Here is a 21,116-nt window from a genome sequence, read left to right on the forward strand (position 1 = left end):
TTGCAGTGAAGCCCTCCAGCCGTAAGTCCCCTGTCTGTCATTTCTGAGGAAGAGGATTACGTACCTGTGTATTCACCTGACTGCTTTGCAGTGAAGCCCTCCAGCCGTAAGTCCCCTGTCTGTCATTTCTGAGGAAGAGGATTACGTTCCTGTGTATTCACCTGACTGCTTTGCAGCAAAGCCCTCCAGCCGTAAGTCCCCTGTCTGTCATTTCTGAGGAAGAGGATCACGTACCTGTGTATTCACCTGACTGCTTTGCAGTGAAGCCCTCCAGCCGTAAGTCCCCTGTCTGTCATTTCTGAGGAAGAGGATTACGTACCTGTGTATTCACCTGACTGCTTTGCAGCGAAGCCCTCCAGCCGTAAGTCCCCTGTCTGTCATTTCGGAGGAAGAGGATTACGTACCTGTGTATTCACCTGTCTGTGTTGCAGTGAACTTCTCTGTTACAAGCTCTGTGTCTGCGAGTCCTTCAAGAGGAACTCATACCCGAATACTCACCTGATTGCTAGGCAGCGAAGCGGGTCCGCAGGACGGAACGACCCTGCCTAGAAGACTCACCATTTTAGATCCCCCTTTCCACTTTTATAGTTAATAAAAAGATTGTTACTTGAAACCTTGTCTGTCGTCCTTGCCGGGCCTCTGTCCGACTCCCCAAGGGTGGTACGGGTCTTGGGGGTGGGTGCAGCCAGGTTGGCCTACCCCGTGACAAAAGTGTCTCTGTTTTATCCCGAGGTTTACTGCAGTCAGCCGGATCCAGGCCGTATCCAGATCAGATGGTGGACCTGCGCCCAGAGAAGACCAACGCATGACCCTGAAGTGTCTGCAGAGACCGTGTCAATTAGACTCCCCTGAAATCGCATCGTCGACACGACATCCTCAATAAACCCGTTGCCGGCGTGATGACTCCGATTGTTCGAATATTACAATTTAATAATTCTTAAATCGATATGTCATCCTCAATAAACCCGTCTCCAGCGTGTTGCCTCCGATCTTTCGAATATTGCACTTTAATAATTATTTAATCTTTCTTTCTTTCTTTCTTTCTTTCTTTCTTTTTCTTTATTTATATAGCACAAGTAAACACAACCAATGTTGACCACTGTGCTTTACATAAGATACATAGAAAACATGAAAGAAAAACACAATGCAATATAAACCCCACATTAAAAATGTACAGAAATGCATGGTCCAGGATATATAACTTTACTTTGAGTTTGAACTCATGTAGAGAGGTCAAAGATCTCAGGGATATGGGAAGGCTATTCCACAGCCTAGGACCGATAACTGCAAAGGCACGATCCCCTCTCGACTTCAATCAAGAGTGAGGCTGGGACAGATTAGTACTGCTAGAGGACTGTAGACACCTACCGGGCATGTTCACAGTCAAGAGTTCGGATAAATAAGAAGGGGCAAGACCATTTAAGGCTTTGAAAACAAACAGCAATATTTTCAAATCTACCCTATAACGCACCGGCAACCAGTTAAGCGACAATAAGATTGGCGTGATGTGTTCATGTTTGCGGACCCCAGTTAAGAATCTGGCAGCAGCATTTTGGACCATTTGAAGCCTTCTAATAGAAAACTGGGGTTATCCTGCATATAGGGAATTACAGTAATCCAGGCGGGACAGAACGAAGGCATGTAGAACGATACTCGGTTACTTAACGTAACCTCGGTTCTCTCTAGAAGAGGGAACGAGTATTGCGTAAGTTCCTTACGCTACGGGAAAGTATTCTTTCTTCGAGATTTCTGAAAAACCCAAAATTATCCTTAATTTTGTAACATTGTCAACGCAGTGCGGCAGCCTGGCAGACCATAGCAGGCTATTCCAGCGTGCCATTGGCTGCTCTGCTGGCAACTGCAGCAGCCTATCGGTGAGCCCGCGTGACGTGGCGACCAATGAGGGCGCTTCGCGCCCACCTGGCTTCATTTGCCTACAGGTGGGGCGTGGCCACGTGTATATAAGCAGGGCTCACGGGCTGCATTTTCGGTTTTCGTAGTTCTGAAGCGTAAAAGCCCGCGGGGCGCACGGCAAGGAACGCAATACTCGTTCCCTCTTCTAGAGAGAACCGAGGTTACGTTAAGTAACCGAGTATCGTTCTCTTACGAGAGGTTCTCTCGTATTGCGTAAGTTCCTTACGCTACGGGAACATATTGTCAACGCCGTGCGCGCCTCGCATACAGCATATGTATCCCAGGGAACCGGGGACCATAACACTGCTCGGGCAGGGTGGCCGGTAAAGGAAACGGGCCACCACATATACGGACACTTCGTTTGAACTGACGGGTGGTTACAACGGGTGGTTACAACACCCTGCCTTATGAATGAGGGAACGGCACCTGCCGGTCGCCTTCAAATTCACCACACCTTGTCTCATGAATGAGGGAACGGCAAGGCCGGTCGCCTTCAAATTCACAATATCTTGTCATATGAGTGAGGTAACGGCACCGCCGGTCACCTTCAAACTCACAATAGCTCTTTTCGTAAATGAGGGAACGGTACCGCCGGTCTCCTTCAAATTTACATAAGCCTTGTACCGAACTTACTACCCGTATGTGAGCTATGTCTGCGCAGAATCACCGGGCAGAACCAACAGCCTTATGAACTGATAACACTTTCGCCTGTAAGGCAGGAACTTCCAGATTGTAAAATCTCACGAACGTAGACGGGGAGGCCCAGCCTGCCGCCACGCAAATATCGTGGATGGAAATCCCTCTGGCCCAAGCCCACGAAGAGGCCATGCCTCTGGTGGAGTGTGCTCTGACACCTAGCGGGCACTGCAGGTGTTTGGAAGCGTATGCAGTTGCAATCGCGTCCACTATCCACCTGGACAGGGTCCGTTTCGAGGAGGCGAGACCTTTAGCGCGCCCTCCAAACGAAACAAATAGCTGCTCAGAACGCCTGAAGGCGGCGGAGCGTGTGACATAAATCCTCAATGCCCTGACAGGGCAGAGGATATTGCCACCGTCCCCCTCGTCGGATGCTGGCAGAGCCGAGAGGGAGATAATCTGCGCCCTGAAAGGAGTGCCGATCGCTTTGGGGACATAACCATGCCTCGGTCTGAGAATGACCTTAGAGTCATTAGGACCGAACTCCATACACGTCGGGCTCACTGAGAGCGCGTGTAGATCCCCCACGCGTTTCACTGAAGCCAGAGCTATCAGGAACGCGGTTTTTAGCGAAAGGAACCTTGGTTCCACAGTCTCGAGCGGTTCAAAGGGATGAGCCTTCATGGCCTCTAGGACCAAGGCCAGATCCCAAATAGGAACCGATGGGAGCCGCGGGGGATTCATCCGTCTAGCTCCTCTGAGGAAACGGATGATGAGCTCGTTCCTTCCTAGCGTGCTGCCTAGCGTCGTCTGGGCGAACGCTGCTATAGCCGCTACATACACTTTGAGCGTGGAAGGGGACCTGCCCAGTTCCAAGAGCTCCTGGAGGAAGGAGAGCACCCGCTGGACCCCACATTGCTGCGGTTCCAATCCCTTGGAAGCACACCACTCAGTGAACACCGACCACTTAGAACTATATAACCGCCTCGTCGAGGGGGCTCTAGAGTGTGAGATCGTGTTCATAACCCCTTCGGGCAGGTCAACGGGTATCCGTTGGTCACCCATACATGCAGAGACCATCGCTCTGGATGGGGATGCCAAACTGACCCTCCTGCTTGAGAGAGGAGGTCTGCTCTCAGCGGAACTGGCCAGGGGGGTGAGTGCGACAGCTTCACCAGCTCTGGGTACCAAATCTGGTTCTCCCAGCGCGGCGCTATAAGGAGCACCGGGCGGCGCGTTTCCCTGATTTTCGCTATAACCTGGGTCAATAGGGAAATCGGCGGGAAAGCATACAGCGGGAGGCTGGGCCAAAGTTGGGACAGCGCATCCTCGCTTTTGGACAAGAACGTCGAGCAGCGGGCGTTCTCTTTTGTTGCAAAGAGGTCGAGCTCCGCTCTGCCGAATAGGCGCCATACCAGCTGGACTGTCTGGGGGTGCAGGGACCATTCTCCTGGGAGAATGAGGCCCCTGGACAGCTTGTCCGGGCCCACGTTGAGGTGGCCCGGAACGTGCGCCGCTCTCAGCGAGCGCAGCGAGCTGTGTGCCCACACGAGCAGGCGTTCCGTCAGATTGCCCAGACACCTGGACCTGACACCGCCCTGCCGGTTCACGTAGGACACCACCGTGGTATTGTCCGACCGGACCAACACATGGTGTCCCCGTATAAACGGGAGAAACTGCTTGAGCGCGTTCTCTACCGCTATCATCTCCAAACAGTTTATGTGTAGGAGTTTTTCTCCGCTCGACCAGAGGCCCGAGGCCGGTCTGCCCTCGAAAACGGCGCCCCAACCCGAGGTGGAGGCGTCCGTCGAGATGACTTTGCGGTGTGAGATGGCTCCCATTGTCACTCCCCGCTGGTACCAGTCGGCTACTAACCAGGGCTCTAGGGCTGCAACACAGCCCTGAGTCACTCTGATCCTGAAACCTCCGGCAGCCCAGGCTCTGTGAGGCACTCGGGCGTTTAACCAGCGTTGCAGCGGGCGCATGCGCATTAAGCCCAGCTGGAGCACAGCTGCAGCTGAGGCCATACGTCCCAGCATCCTCTGAAAAAGCTTGAGAGGTGCGATTTTGCCCGGCCGGAAGTACGCAGCCATGCGCCGAACTTGGCGCGTGCGTTGTGGTGACAGGCGGGCAGACATAGCCACAGTGTCCAGATTCAAACCCAGAAATGAGGTTGATTGCGTGGGCACTAATGAGCTCTTGGTCCAGTTGACTGTGAGCCCCAGGCTGTCCAAATGGCTGAGCAGCATTGCCCTGTGGGCGAGGAGCTCGGCCTCTGACTGCGCCAGGATGAGCCAGTCGTCCAAGTAGTTCAATATTCGCATCCCCCGGTTTCTCAGGGGAGCGAGGGCCGCGTCCATGCACCTCGTAAATGTACGGGGTGCTAGTGACAGGCCGAACGGAAGGACGGTGTATTGATAAGCCTGGCCGTCGAAGGCGAATCGTAAGAATGGCCTGTGACGCGGCGTTATCTTGATTTGAAAATATGCGTCTTTCAAATCTAGGGAAATTAGCCAGTCTCTCGGGCGAATATGCGCGAGGATCTGCTTGGTCGTAAGCATCTTGAACGATCTCCTCAAAAAAGCTTTGTTCAGACGCCTCAGATCCAGAATCGGTCTGAGCGACCCGTCCCTTTTTGGCACGAGAAAATATCGGCTGTAAAAGCCTGACTCGCTCATAGAATGGGGAACCGGTTCTATAGCCCCTTTGCACAGCAGCGTGGCTATCTCCGCTCGAAGTAGATGTGCTACTTCTTCGCTCACTCTCGTCTCTATACGCGCACAGAAGCGCGGAGGGCGGCGAGCGAACTGCAGAGTGTAGCCGTGCTTCACTGTTCTCAGCACACATTCTGATACACCTGGAATGGCTTCCCACGCTTTCGCGTGTGCCAAACGGGACAGAACGGCCTCTGGGCTCGAAACGCCGCGTTTCGCGGGTTTGACGGCCCGTATAAGAGGGGCGGGCGCGGTACGCGCGCTCTCTGTGCTGTGGGCCAGCCGCTCGCTTTCGGTGGCTGGCCGCCTTACACACTGTGTCTCTACCGCTTTGAGCGGGGAATGTCTTGTGTGTGGCCCTACACTCATCGCTTCGGCCACCTTGGGCGGAAAACAAATGGTGTGTGGCGCGGCGCGTAGCGCCTGGGGCATAATGTTCGCGAAAATGTGTGAGCGCGTTTGAGCGGGCACAACTCTTACGCGTGGAACATGACCGGTTAAGAGTGGCTGTGTGACAGCGCGTGTGGTGGCTAGGCGTGGACGCAGACAAGCGGACACGTGACCTAACTCTAGCACTCGAGCGGCCGGAGGCCGCTTTATGTGAGTGGGGGACACAGGGTTTATTGTGCTTATGTGCAGGGGTGAACACAGAAAAGTGGGCACATTTACTGCATTTGAAACACATACGGCGTGAGCCGTGCAACCAGAAATAATGCAACTTTTGTGATTTCTCTGGTTCGCCGTAAAAACGGCGGTGGTTGACAGGCGAGAGGGCGTTTTTGCCGGCTCGTTGGCTGCGTGAAATTCCTCTGCAGCAGCCACAGTGGTGGGGGCTGACAGGAAAAAGAGTTTTGACGGTGGTCCGGCCGCAGCGGGACTTAACCGTCGTTTCTTGCCTCTGGCTAGGAGGGCTTTGGAGGCTCGGACTTCAGCACGATCCTAGGCCGGGGGCCCCGAGGGGGAGGCGGCTTACCGTGGCTGGAAGAGCGCGATCTGGGGCGGCCGCTCGGTCTTCGCTGAGACGAAGGGGGCCGCGCTGGGCGCTGCGTGGAGCTCGGTGCTGGCTGGTCGCGAGGACGGCGAGCAACGGAGCTACCGCTGGCGCCTGGGCGTCGAGGCAGGAAGAGGTTCATGGCCTGCGTCGTCTTCTGTACTTCGGAGAAACGGTCGACGATCCCCTTGACCGCTGGTCCGAAGAGCCCAGATGGAGAGAGCGGGGCGTTTAAGAAGGCCGCGCGCTCTGTTTCTCGCATGTCCGCGAGCGTGAGCCAGAGGTGGCGCTCAGCTACCGTGAGGGAGGCCATGGAGCGTCCGAGGGCCTGTGCTGCGGTCTTGGTAGCGCGGAGGGAGAGATCCGTCGCGCTTCGCAAATCCGTGATCAGCTCAGCGTCACAGCTCCTCTCGTCCAGATCACGGAGGAGATTGGCTTGGAGGATTTGCAGCACGGCCATAGAGTGCAGAGCAGACGCAGCTTGACCGGAGGCAGCGAAAGCGCGGCCGATCAGCGATGACGTCACTCTGCAGGCCTTAGACGGGAGGGCAGCCTTTGAGCGCCAACCAGAAGGCGGGCAAAGGTGCGCTGCGACCGCCTCTTCCACCGGAGGGATAGCGTTGTAGCCTTTCTCAGCCGCGCCGTCAACTTGTGAGAGCGTCGAAGAAGCCTGAGACGAGACCCTCGCGGAGAATGGCGTGTTCCAGGACTTCGCGAGCTCCTCGTGAAGCTCTGGCAGAAAGGGTGCAGTCCTGGCGGTGGGCGCACGGCGGCGACTGTTCAGGAAGCATCCGTCGAGCCGATTCGGCGCTGCCACCTTAGGCGGGGCCCATTCGAGGCCTAGCTGCTCGACAGCCCGGGTGAGAAGGCGCAACAGTTCGGCGTCCTCACCCGCTCGAGAGCGTCCGGAGGCTCGGACTGAAGAGGTCGCGGAAGACCATTCCTCGCTGTCGGAAGCCATGATGGAGCAGCTGTCGGCGCGTTCCGCGGCCGCATCCGCCTCATCCCCAGAGGCGGCAACAGAAATGGCGGCCTGGGGTGGGGGCGGGGAAGGCGAGAGTGAAGCGGGCGGGAAGGGTTCCGGCGAGCTTCTCTCGGCCAACTCCGGAGTCCGCTGCGAGCGGCGCTTTTTCCTGCGCGGCTTAGCAGAGACTGGAGGGATGTCATCTTCGAACTGATCGAGTCGAGCCCGCAGGGTCGACATCGTTAGTTCTTCGCACTCCGGGCATCCGCCGGCGAGAAGTGCGGCGGCGGCGTGATCACGGCCCAGGCAGAGAGCGCAGATCACATGGCGGTCCCCGGAACTGAGCTGCGCGTGACACGAGCCGCAGGTGGAACGAGACATTTTTAGAAAAACGCTCGGCTCTTTTTGTGAAAGTGTGACGCAGCGGCGACAACACTGAGCAATAAAAGGATATAATGCTGCCGGATAGCAGAGCAGGCACGGATGGCTGAAGGTGGCGCGATGCTGCCGGCTTCTTCAGTCGCTGTCCTCTGCTTGCTCGTCTGCACGTTCAACGGCGGCGGGTTCCAGATCCAGCGATGCGAAGGGCTTCGCTGAAGAAAAGAAAATCGAATATGCAGCCCGTGAGCCCTGCTTATATACACGTGGCCACGCCCCACCTGTAGGCAAATGAAGCCAGGTGGGCGCGAAGCGCCCTCATTGGTCGCCACGTCACGCGGGCTCACCGATAGGCTGCTGCAGTTGCCAGCAGAGCAGCCAATGGCACGCTGGAATAGCCTGCTATGGTCTGCCAGGCTGCCGCACTGCGTTGACAATGTTACAAAATTAAGGATAATTTTGGGTTTTTCAGAAATCTCGAAGAAAGAATACTTTCCCGTAGCGTAAGGAACTTACGCAATACGAGAGAACCTCTCGTAAGAGAACTCTTTCAAGCTCAATCGATGATAAAAAAGTCTTGGCTCAGGATAACAATTTTAGGTGATAAAAACAAGATTTAACCACTGTGTTTATATGTTTATCAAGCTTAAGGGAGGAGTCCAAAGTAACGCCCAAACTCCTAACTGTAGGTTTAATCTCAGAATATAGGTTTGCCACATTAAAAATGGTTTTCCCATTTTCTACAGAAGGCCCAAACACAATAGCATCAGTTTTGCTTGCATTTAAATGTAAAAAAATTGCGGACATCCAGGATTTGATTTCATTTAATCATGCAAACAGGGTTTCTAGACCCTTTGAGTCAGTACATTTAAAAGGCAGATAGATTTGAGTATCGTCTGCATATAGATGAAAAGACACTCCGTGTTGCATAAGATTGATCCAAGTGGTAACATGTATAATGAAAACAAAGTAGATGCCAAAATGGAGCCTTGTGGAACGCCACAGGCAAGAGGAAATAGAGACAAAAAAGAGCCACCAATGCCAACTGAAAAGGTCGTATTTGTAAGGTAAGACTTAAACCAACTGAGACCATTTCCTCGGATGCCCACAATTTTTTCGAGACGTTATAGTAAAATTCTATGGTCAACAGTATCAAACGCTGCACTCAGATCTAAAAGAATTAAAATGACAGAATCAGAAACAGACAGATGTAGAAACGGATTCAGTAAGATAATTATTACCCACCGTGTTAAAAACAGAGTTTAAAACCTTAAATACGATCCTAGGATTGTTTGAATTTATCGCTATCAACTCAGCAAAATAATGAGACTTTGCTGTTTTAACAGCTTTTTGATATGACACTAAAGCTTCTTGTAGTATCTCATAGGACACATGTAGCTTATCCTTTTTCCATCTTCGCTCTGCTCTTCTTCAAAGTTGTCTTAAGTGGCGCTTGTTGCTATTTAGCCAAGGTTGAATTCTATTTTTCTGACATTTAAGCCTCAAAGGTGCTACCATGTCAAGAGCGTTGGTACACAGCGAATTAAATACGCTCAATAACTCATTAATATCTACCGCATTTGATAGGTGTTCAATAGAAAACACTTGCTCTGCATCAGAAAAGGCAGCAGAAAAAGCATCCACAGATGATGGACAGGATAAGCCTACACGTGACCATTTACTGGGTCTAACAGATGCAGTGGTGTGGCATGGAAGATCAATACTAAAAACAACAGGCCTGTGATCTGAAAAACTTAAGTCACCAATTTGAACATCAGAAATAGAGAAACCATGAGATAAAACTAAATCAAGCGTGTGGCCACGTACATGGGTTGGCTGATTTACCCATTGCACAAAGTCACACGCTTCAATAAGACTGAGAAAGTCTCTGGCTAGAGCTGAAGAGTCAGAGCAAACATGAACATTAAAATTGCCAACAATCGCCAACAAAAAAAGTTATAATTAGTGGGAGTGTGCTCAGAGAAAGAGCTAACATCGTCAACAGGGAGCCAGGTCTCCGTCACAAATAAAAATTCAGTGTTGCGGGCGGTTATAATGTCGTTTAAAATAAAAGTCTTATTTCCCAACGATCTGGCGTTTACTAGCGTCATCCTAATTGGAACAGATTCACTGACCGGCTGCAATGTTTGCTGGAATACCCGTTCCAGTGAGCGCAGTTGCCGCTGATCCACTCCACCACGCCGAAGCTGCAGTGGTGAGTCCCCAGTTAGATGACAGATCCATTGATAGGGCGTCTCAAAAGAACACCTCGCAATGTAGTAGCTGCGGCCCTTCTCAAGGGCGTGAGCATCCCGATAAGGTCGACGAGCCGGTCCGGGCGTCAGTCCCAGCCTCAGCCTAACAGCCACACCACCCCGTTTTCCTCTCCTTCTATGCCGCTTCCTCCAAGGAAGTGCAGACGGCACACAACGCAGCCACACAGGCAGAGTTCCTACAAAAGGAGGTGGCGGAAAGCCGAAGCACTCGGCAGGTACGTCTTTATTAGAGCAAGACTCCATTGTTGTTCTAATGTCAAGCAACGTCTGGCAATCGTATATAGGTGACGTTTTAACATGGTAGGCAACACTTTGATTAATTAAGGAAAGGAAATATACGACTGCAGACAGGCAAAAGGAAATCCAGAGAGCCAGACGGCCAGCCAGAAACAGCGACGCCATCTTGGTTTTAGACTGGACTCCCTTAATCAACACATCATCCGTCTCCGGCGTGTTGCCTCTGATCCTTCGAATATCTATTATGACCTCTGATCTGTAAAGTTGCCAGATAAATAATCATATACTGCTTTTTACACTGCATGAAAAGTGGGATTTTCGTCAGTATGTGGTACTGTAGATTGCCGTGAAACTTCAGGTTTACGACTGTGCACGGCAATTTGCAGGCAACACCGAAAACTGCCGTAAATTGTCGGAAATTGACGTGGGCCTTGCTTGGCAGTTGTCCCCCCATGACCCCCCCTCCCCTTAATTATAGGGGAGGCTTTAACATGTAAATGAACATGCTCTGAGCTACACAAATGCAAATCAGAGTAGCAGCAGGGGGAGTTTTATCTAGGTTCTGAATTTTTTAAACTAAAACATTTTAAGTTAAATGTACTCGTTTTAGTTCACATTACTACATTTTTTGGGCAACCAGTTTGCTCCAATTTTTTAAGTAGATTCAACTTGTCCGGGCTAACAGAGTAGATTAATTACTCTGTATGTCATTAGCAATAACCAATGTTATTTAAAAAAAAATACACACAAAATAAAACACACACACACACACACACACATGTTTGTTTTTGTGAAATGTGAGGACATTCCATAGGCGTAATGGTTTTTATACCGTACAAGCCATATTTTCTATCCCCTTACACTGCCCCTGCCCCTAAACCTAGCCCTCACAGGAGACTGTGCAGTTCACTTTCTGTGAAAAAAAACTTGTTCTGTATGATTTATAAGCATTTTGAAAAGTGAGGACATGGGGAACGTCCTCATATTTCACCCTCTTTTTGTAATACCTTTGTCATACCCATGTCATTATACACATTTGTGTCCTGATATTTCACAAAAACATGCCCACACACACACACACACACACACACACGCACACACGCACGCACGCACGCACGCACACACACACACACACACACACACACACACACACACACACACACACACACACACACACACACACATCTGTGCAGGCAGACACACACACACACACACACACACACACACACACACACACACACACACACACACACACACACACACACACACACACACACACACACACACACACACACACATGCACACAGCCAAAATACATCAAATTTTTTTTATTTTATTCACCTCTTAACATTCTTTTGTTTCATTTTCTTGTTAATTTAATACATTTCTTAAAATCAGTTTGTTGTTAGACTCCCTTCTTTGTAAACTGTCATAAACTGACTATATCAAGACAATCAATCCTAATCCTATCAAATTTGTGAGCGAGAACTGTAGTCTGTACATGCATGTGGTACTAAATACATTTTCCATTCTGTCCAGGAAAATGTATTAATACAGAGTTTTTTCATGAATTCTGGAAAACATCCTTATAACAATGACCTTGCATGTGATTGGAGGAGCCCGACGAGCTTCTCGCCCTCATCCAATCACGTGCGAGGTCATGGCCATGACGCGTACAAAACTTGAAGACGAGCTTTAAACAGACGTGTTTTTTTTAATACATTTCCTGTGTTTTTGCTGCTTTGCTTTTTCGTGATCAACAATGACAGGACGCCGTCTCGCCTTCAGCTCCCCTTCAACTCCTCTGCATGGACGCGGACAACTTTTTCGACTATTTTTCAGCAGGCGTCTTCACAACTCTGAGGCAAACTGCAGGCGCTATGAACCAGAGCATGGGTAATGTAACGTTACGATTTAAAGAATATGCTTTTATTCAGCTGTATAAGGAAATGGATGCGTTAATAGATCCGAGCTTAAAACTGCACATTTTGTTTACACAGACTATCCTCGCCTCATAACTGTTTTTATTAATACCAGTCTCATGTAATTGTTTTCCAGCTGCCTGTAAGACGTATTATGAATCGACACGCCGGAGCTTCAGATACAAACAACCTGAACTTACATCGCAGGCGGAAACTGCGAAGTTTAGCTCGGAGTCGATCAAGAAGAAAAAGGGTAAGATTTATTATATTAGATCAGTTTTTTGTCAATGTGAGTATTTTTCAGGTTGCTTATTGTCTTTATGGATTGTATTACAGTTGCTGGAAGCGAGAGTGTGCTGGCTGAGGATGAGATGGACATTTGGAAGTGCGCGACCATTGAACTCATATCTGATGAGGAAGACAGCATTGTTGACGGGGTGTCTGGATGGATTGTGCGGCCACCGCCCTCTCGCAGCCTGGAGCTCTCCGAACTCCGTGCCACTTTGCAATCCAGATTAGAGGCGATACCGAAGTACAGGGCAACTCACCATATACGCCTGTGTTTCCCGAATGTGTTGGGCGCTTCTTTTTGACGTTTTTGGAGGACAACATAAGAGACATTACTGCTGCACTGTACATAGTTGTGTGTTTAACAATTAAGCTCTTTCTTTGAATAAACAGCTGTGTGTTTATAAATGAAGCTCTTTCTTTGAATAAACGGCACGGTCCGGGCAAATTTTCCCATATATCCCTTGATGGTATGAATAGTGTAGTTCATAGCACAATAACATTAATATAAAACATAAATTATATATTTATTATTATTATTATTGGGGTTTACATTTATAATGAGCCAGGGTGACCAATAATGATTGGTTTGCAGTGATCTGCCAACCAATCACGAGGGATTTTTCTTGTTTAAAAGTAGTGGCTTCAGCCAATACTGAGTGAGTAAATTCAAGTCAGGCCGTTGACTCTCTGGTTTCGCTGCTATTCATATGCTAATTAGAGGTGTCGCACCTCCGCGCGGTCTCTCAGCGGGGGGCTCTCCACCTACGTCATGGTTCGTTTACGACAATTTGTGGCACAGATGAACGCGACGTTCGCTGCCTCTAAATTGTCGAAAACTGCCGAAAATTAGGGAGATTTACGGGAGTCTACAGGCGTTTACGGGGTCGAAAATCCCACTTTTCATGCAGTGTTAATTGGCCAGACGAGAACTGGCACCCTGACTGAGCCTGGTTTCTCCCAAGGTTTATTTTTGTCCATTAGGTCACCTGATGGGATTTTGGTTTCCATTAGTGGTGTCAACAATAATCGATTCAGCGATGCATCGCAATGCGGGGCATGCACGATTCAGCATCGATGCGGCAAAGTGCCATAATCGATTATGTCACCGTTTATTTTCTGGCCTTGAGTTGGACAATAAAGTTGTGAAGTTTCAATTACTTCCAGGGTCATAACAACAACAATCAAGATGGCTGAGGCGGAGGGAGATGACCGCGATAGACGGGTAATTAAAAACGCACTCAAAGCTTGGAAAGCGGACATCTGGGCACATTTCGGATTCTGACGCCGGCTTCACACCGCACGCGCTAGCAGGGCAGGAGCGGTGGGTATGGAGAGCGGGAGCCCGCGCCCCCATTGTGGATTCACACTGGCAGCGTTTGTCTCGCGCAGATATTGCAAATACAGACAAATATTGTACATTACGTCACATTTTCCGGTCTTCTCCTCCGAGCCACGTCTGTCTCGTGCTTTGATTTATGATGGGCAGCATATGCTGCAAATGCGACCGTATTCCCCTCGGTCCCAAACACACGTGTACATGCATCTAACTTGTTGTATATAAGTAGTTCACATGATAAATGTAAGTTAACATTAAAGTGAATATATGCTTCTAGTTGTAATCATTTAAACAGGCTTTTGAAGTTTGGGCAAAAACTTCTGGCACGACTGGCAGTGTTGTGTTTTTAATTTTTTTAACAGCTCTGGATGTCATATGGTGATTGTGAAACACACGGGCACTTCACTACATGATTCCATGGTGAAATTTGTTATTTTCCATGTTAATCTGGTCAGTTTTGATCAAGAACAACCCACTGTGGCTTTAAATCAAGCGTGAGCAGCGCAGCAAAAATAGACTCGGCGCCGAAACGATCGCGGCACTGCTGCTTCTGCGCTGCTCCTGCGATGCGCTGCCGTTCCGCCTCTGCGTGCGATGTGAATGCTCTAATCTGTTAACATGGGCGCCGAAAAAATATATGCGCTGCTTACGCCCTGCTAACGCGCCTGCCACACTAAAATCAAGCACGAGAATTGACGAGTCCCTAGTGTCAACGTTACTGTGTGTGTTGCACTGAATATTTTTATTGCTGGGTGGGTGCCTGGGTGGTGGTTGTTGTTACAATAGTGTGACTGTAATTACGGATTCATATTTGTACAGGAGTTCATGAAGTGCCCTGTCTTAGAGCTTTTTACTGTGTGTAAAAAAAAAACACTCATGTTCACTGCTGGAAAAAGTTGGCTTAGTTGGTTATTATTGCTCTATATAATTTCAAATGGTTCTAAAGCAGAGAAAAGAGAAACATTTCTCATTCAAAGCACTGAAAGCAGTGATTTATGTTTTCTTTTTCAGGTTTGAAAATGCCATATCCAATACCCTGTACCATTCAATTTAATTTAATTTAATGACATTTATGTCAAAGATACAGGAGAGTGATAATACACACATAGCAGCCAATACAATCTGTTGTTCAATATCTGACTGCTTGTATTGCCTCATGACTGATTCAAAATTTGCCTTGTTGTGTGCAATAGAATTTTGATGCATCGCAATGCATCGTAGAATCGAATTGAATCGAATCGTTACCTGGTGAATCGTAATCGAATCGAATTGTGAGGGCAGTGCCAATGCACATCCCTAGTTTCCATGCCACTGTTGCCTCTGGCTTGGTGTGCTCAGTTGGGGACACAAAATTTTTCTAAATTTTTCAACTAAATATCCAAATAAATCTAATTATTAAACTATATTATCCATATAAACTAAATTATTGATCTAATTACTGATCTAAAGCCCACACTGTCACTGTATGATAATTGAAATGAACTGATGACATAACTGTTTTCTCCAGAATGGCTATACGGCTGGACAAAATTATGTTGCATTATTTTCCTGTTTAACACCGTAAAGCTGCTTTGAAACAATCTGCATTGTTAAGAGCACTATATAAATAAGGTTGACTTGACTTGACGATATTCTCATGTCGAACCGAACGTGCCCCGCCCCCTGCTGCCCCAGCCCAGCTCTCACTTCACCTTATGCCACAAAAAAAAATTCTTCCTTGACATTTGATTAAATAGTAATTAGTACACTTTTAACAACTAATAAGTGCTGTATTTTTACTAAATATTATTATTATAATATTATTTACTAAGTATACACTAACTTTTGTCTTCCAAGTGCATGTCACGTGACTTGGGCGATCGGTTAAGCTGCATGGTGGAAGGGCAAAGAACGCAAGTGTCCCCATTTAGCCGGGTAGGCAAAATGCTACCTTGGAGTCCCAGCAACATCGTCATTTTCATAGCTTGTTATGAAATAAAAAATCTCTCCAACCTCAGGAAACCACTTTCCTGTCCTGTCAGACGTTATACTGTGCTCGTAACGGATACTCTTTAGTTACACGTGCGCCGTATATCACGCCGTATATAAAGCAAGAGAAACTATGAACATGCAACATTACAATGTCAATTTGTAAGTCATGAAATAAAAGTAAAGTACCAATAAATCACGTGACTGGTTCGACGCGTGTTAGCTGGGAAGGATTTGCATGCAGGTATAATGTTCATTCTGCTCATCAGAAGCAGTTTTCATGTTTCATTAACAGTTTGTGAAGTGTTGTGTATTCGCCATGGCAACATCTCGGTTACGTATGTAACCCTCGTTCCCTTAGGAGAGAACGGAGACGTAACGTCAGTGACTGACGAATGGGGGTTTCGCCTAGAAGCCTATCATCTTCGAGATCTTAGAAAACGCCCAATGACAGTGCCAATGCCAAGGGCATGCAGAACTCGCATGCATAACTCCGCCCCACCACGTGGGTAAATAAGGAAGTACGCTGGCAATATCGCATTATGTTTACCTGCTGAGGAGCCAAGACTGAACTCCCGGCCGTTCCAGCGGTACAGCGGATGTGGCAGAGGGACGTTACGTCTCCGTTCCCTACATACATAACCGAGACGTTCCCTTTTGTTCAGTCACTCCGAGTAACGTCAGTGACGAATGGGGGTCCCAATGTAATCGCGCCACTCGGCTGTCTTCCAGTGCCCTGCGTAAGTGGCGAGTTCCCTGTCGTAGGACTTGTACGGACGAAGGACTCCCACTTATCACAGGAACACCAAGGTACACTGGGGAGCATATTCCAGGTGGAAACATGCACCAAAATGCCTACCCTTAGGGTGGATTTAGGAGTACACATATGACCCGCTAAGGGCTGCATATGGAGAACTCTGGGGAACCAGTCGAAGGTGGATTTTTAAGCCCACGGTGGCAAGGCTTGCCAAGAGAAAGACACCTGCTCAAGGAGGTTTACGGTGGAAATACATGTGTTGGGGTCACCCAGGGGGGAACCATGCACATGGAGGCACCTGGCCTGACACAAGGGTCTGGGCGAGTGGGTAGATTTACTGGTGTCGGCGTCGGCAGTGCTGGAGGAGCTCAGGGCTCCAAAAAGCTCACCTGAGGAAAATATCGCACGTATCCAGTCCATGGAGCGGAATGGCGAGTAACGAAGTCACCTGAGCCTAATCCATTACTGGCCACTAGTAGAGGCGAGTACAAAGTCGGATACAGGCTCCACTCGGAGATTGTAGAATCTGGCAAGTGTGTTGGGTGTCACCCAGCCTGCAGCTCTGCAGATGTCTGTCAGCGAAGTGCCATGCGCTAAAGCCCAAGAGGAGGCCACACTCCGGGTGGAGTGAGCCCTGACCCCGATGGTCGCCTAGCGTCTGGTAAGCCAAAACAATGGCATCCACTATCCAGTGTGACAACCTGCTTTGAGAGAGCCTTTCCCTTCAGATTCCCACCATAACAGACAAAGAGCTGGTCTGAGGTCCTGAAACACTGCGTTCTGTCTACGTAAGCACAGACGCCGTGTACTGGACAGAGCAGTGCCAAGGCTGGGTCTGCTTCCTCCAAAGGCAGCGCAGTGGTGGGAACCTTGGGCACATATCCAGGCCGGGGTCTCAGGATCACGTGAGAATTGGCCGGCCCGAATTCAAGGCACGCTTCGTCAACCGAAAATGCTTGCAGGTCCCCTACCCTCTAGATGGAGGCCAAAGCGATCAGGAGCGCTGTCTTCATTGACAGGAACTTAAGATCAACCAACCGCCATGGCTCGAACACAGCCCTCTGCAGAGCATCTAAAACTACTGCGAGGTCCCAAGAGGGTACGAGGGGAGGGCGAGGAGGATTTAGTCTCCTGGCTCCCCTCAGGAACCTGATGACCAGGTCGTGCTGACTTACCTTTCTGTTCTCCACGAGATCGTGGTAGGCTGATATAGCGGCCATGTATACCTTCAGGGTGGAAGGAGACAGCCTTTGTTCCAACCCTTCTTGGAGAAACAAGAGCACGGACCCGATTGGGGAGAAGAACGGCGAGAAGAACACCAGGTGACGAAGAGGTTCCACTTCAACGCATAGGCGTGTCTGGTAGACTCTGCCCTAGCGGAAGTGATGGTAGCCACCACCGGAGGTGGTAGGGTACTCAAACTTGCCGCGTCCCATCCAGGAGCCACACGTGGAGGTTCCAAAGATTGGGACGCGGGTGCCAAAGGGTGCCCCGTCTCTGAGAAAGGAGGTCTTTCCTCAGAGGAATCGGCCAGGGAGGGGCTGCCGCAAGGAGTACGAGTTCTGAGAACCAGGTCCGGTCGTGCCAAAATGGGGTGACCAAAAGGACCTGCTCCTTGTCCTCCCTGATCTTGCTCAGAACCCGTGCTCCAAGGCTCACTGGGGGAAACGCCTACTTGCGTAGGCCCCGCGGCCAGCTCTGCGCCAGCGCATCCGCGCCGAGCGCCCTCGTCAGGGAGAAAAACAGGCGGCAGTGGGAAGAGTCGTGGGAGGCAAACAATTCTACCTGTGCGTCGCCGAACTGTTCCCAAATCAGCTGGACCGTCTGGGGGTGGAGTCACCATTCTCCAGGAAGTGGCTGAAGCCGTGAGTGCTAGTGGGCTGCACGGTTCAGGTCTCCCGGGATATGGAAAGCACGAAGGGACCTCAGATGCTTCTGACACCATAAGACGAGATAGCGGGCGATATGAGACATACGGCGGGAGCGCAGACCACCCTGGTGGTTGATGTACGCTACAGTGGGCGTGTTGTCTGACCGGACTAGTACATGTTGACCCTAGAGCAACGCTCGGAAGCGGTGCAGGGCGAACTGTACTGCCAGCAACTCATGGCAATTGACATGCAGGAGGCACTGGGGGCCTGTCTAGGAGCCCACGGCAGCATGTCCATTGCACATCAAATCAAATCAAATCACTTTATTGTCACACAGCCATGTACACAAGTGCAACAGCAGGTGAAATTCTTGGTGCAGTTCCGAGCAACATAGTAGTCACGACATGACATGTACAACATTTAGAGCAGCATCAGATTACACTGATGCGCCCACAATTACTCACAGCACAGTAAACTCTACAATAAACAATAAATAATTTACACAATGTGAGTGTGGTTCTCACAGCTTTAACCAATATACACATACTTACAATATACATATACTTTAAACAATATACTTTAAACAATATACACACTAAAACATACATTAAACAATATACATTACGCTATAATAATAATAATAATAGTATACAATGTACAGTATACATTATTATTCACAGTAGAGATCCAATGTGCAATAGGTGCTATATGATAAATAATAAATTATATAAATGTGTATATAATGTGTGTGTATCGACAGTGGGTTGTGCTGAGTGATATTCTGTCCAGTGTGTGTTATGATCCTGATGGATCAAGAGTTCAGGAGTCTAATTGCTTGTGGGAAGAAGCTGTTCTGGAGTCGGCTGGTGCGTGTTCTGATGCTGCGGTACCGCCTGCCTGATGGCAGCAGTGAGAGCAGCCCATGGCTCGGGTGGCTAGAGTCTCTGATGATCCTCTGAGCTCTCTTCAAACACCGCCTGGCGTAAATGTCCTGGAGGGAGGGAAGCTCACCTCCGATGATGCAGCTGGCCGTGCGCACTACCCTTTGCAGGGCTTTGCGGCTGCGGGCGGTACTGTTGCCGTACCAGGTGGTGATGCAGCCAGTCAGCAGGCTCTCTGTAGTGCTGGTGTAGAACCGTGTGAGGATGTGGCGGTTCATTCCAAACCTCCTCAGCCGTCGCAGGAAGAAAAGGCGCTGATGAGCCTTCTTCACAACGGCCTCGGTGTGGACGGACCATGAGAGTTCCTCTGTGATGTGGACACCGAGGAACTTGAAGCTGCTGACTCTCTCCACCGGTGCTCCATCGATGGTGATGGGGCGGTGTTCTCTCTCATTCCTCCTGAAGTCGACCACCAGCTCCTTGGTCTTGCTGACGTTGAGGGAGAGGTTGTGCTCCTGACACCACCGTGTCAGAGTGTGCACCTCCTCTCTGTAGGCCGTTTCATCATTGTCAGTGATGAGACCTACCACCGTCGTATCGTCAGCAAACTTGATGATGGTGTTGGAGCTGTGGGTTGCCACACAGTCATGTGTGTACAAGGAGTACAGGAGTGGGCTGAGAACACAGCCCTGAGGGGCTCCAGTGTTGAGAGTCAGTGGTGAGGAGATGTTACTGCCCATTCTGACCACCTGGCGTCTGTTTGACAGGAAGTCCAGGATCCAGCTGCATAACAGGCTGTTTAAGCCGAGAGCCCGGAGTTTCATGTCAAGTATGGAGGGCACAATGGTGTTGAATGCTGAGCTGTAGTCTACAAACAGCATTCTCACATATGTGTTCCTCTTTTCCAGGTGGGAGAGAGCAGTGTGAATAGTGGATGAAATGGCATCATCAGTGGAGCGGTTTTTGCGGTATGCAAACTGCAGTGGGTCCAGTGAGGGGGGGAGAACAGAGCAGATGTGGTTTCTGACTAGTCTCTCAAAGCATTTGCTGATGATGGGGGTCAGAGCAACAGGACGCCAGTCGTTTAAGCAGGTGGTTTTTGCTTGCTTCGGTACAGGAACAATGGTGGACGTTTTGAAAGTGGGAAAGGCATCTGTTGACACAACAACATGCCTGGAAACTCGTTCTAAGGGAACACCTGCCGGTAGAAAGCTGAGGTTCGACCACGGGGTGAGTGTCTGCTGGCAGGCCAGAGTCACTGGACCCGGAGCGTGCCCGACTGCCATGCCCATCTCGGGACTCGATCGTGAAGCCAGTGCTGAAGCGGTCTCATATGAAGCAAACCGAGCAGCGTTACCGCGGCTGCAGATGCCATATACCCCAGGAGCCTCTGAAATAACTTCAGTGGAACCGCACTCTTGCTCTCGATTTGCTGGAGGCAAGACAGCAGTGACTGCGCGCACTCGCTCGTAAACTGTGCACACATGGCGACCGAGTCATGGAAGTAGGCGTCCTTCAGGTCGATCACTGCAACCCAATCTGCTGGACGAACGCATTTGAAAAGGCGTTTCGCTGTCAACATCCTGAACGGAAGCCTGTGAAGGGATCGGTTCAAGATGCGCAGGTTCAGGATTGGTCGTAACCCACCGGTTTTCCTGGGTACAAAGAAGTAGGGGCTGTAGAAGCCGGACTTCATTACGGCTAGAGGGACAGGCTCGATCTCACCCTTGATCAGTAGGGTGGCAACCTCTGCACGCATGACAGGGGCGTTGGGCCCCACCATGGTGTATCAGACTCCCCGGAAGCGAGGAGGAGCCTGAGTGAATTGAATCGCATAGCCGAGCCTGATGGCCCTCGCGACCCAGCGGGACAGTCCGGGAAGCTCTAGCCAGGCTCCCAAGAACTGCACCAGCGGGGTCATTCGGACCACAGACGGGTGAAGCAGCGAAGCAGCATGACCGGCCGAGATGTGGGAGGCGT

This window comes from Gobio gobio, assembly GCF_949357685.1.
Source record: "Gobio gobio genome assembly, chromosome: 15".
Lineage (NCBI taxonomy): Eukaryota > Metazoa > Chordata > Actinopteri > Cypriniformes > Gobionidae > Gobio > Gobio gobio.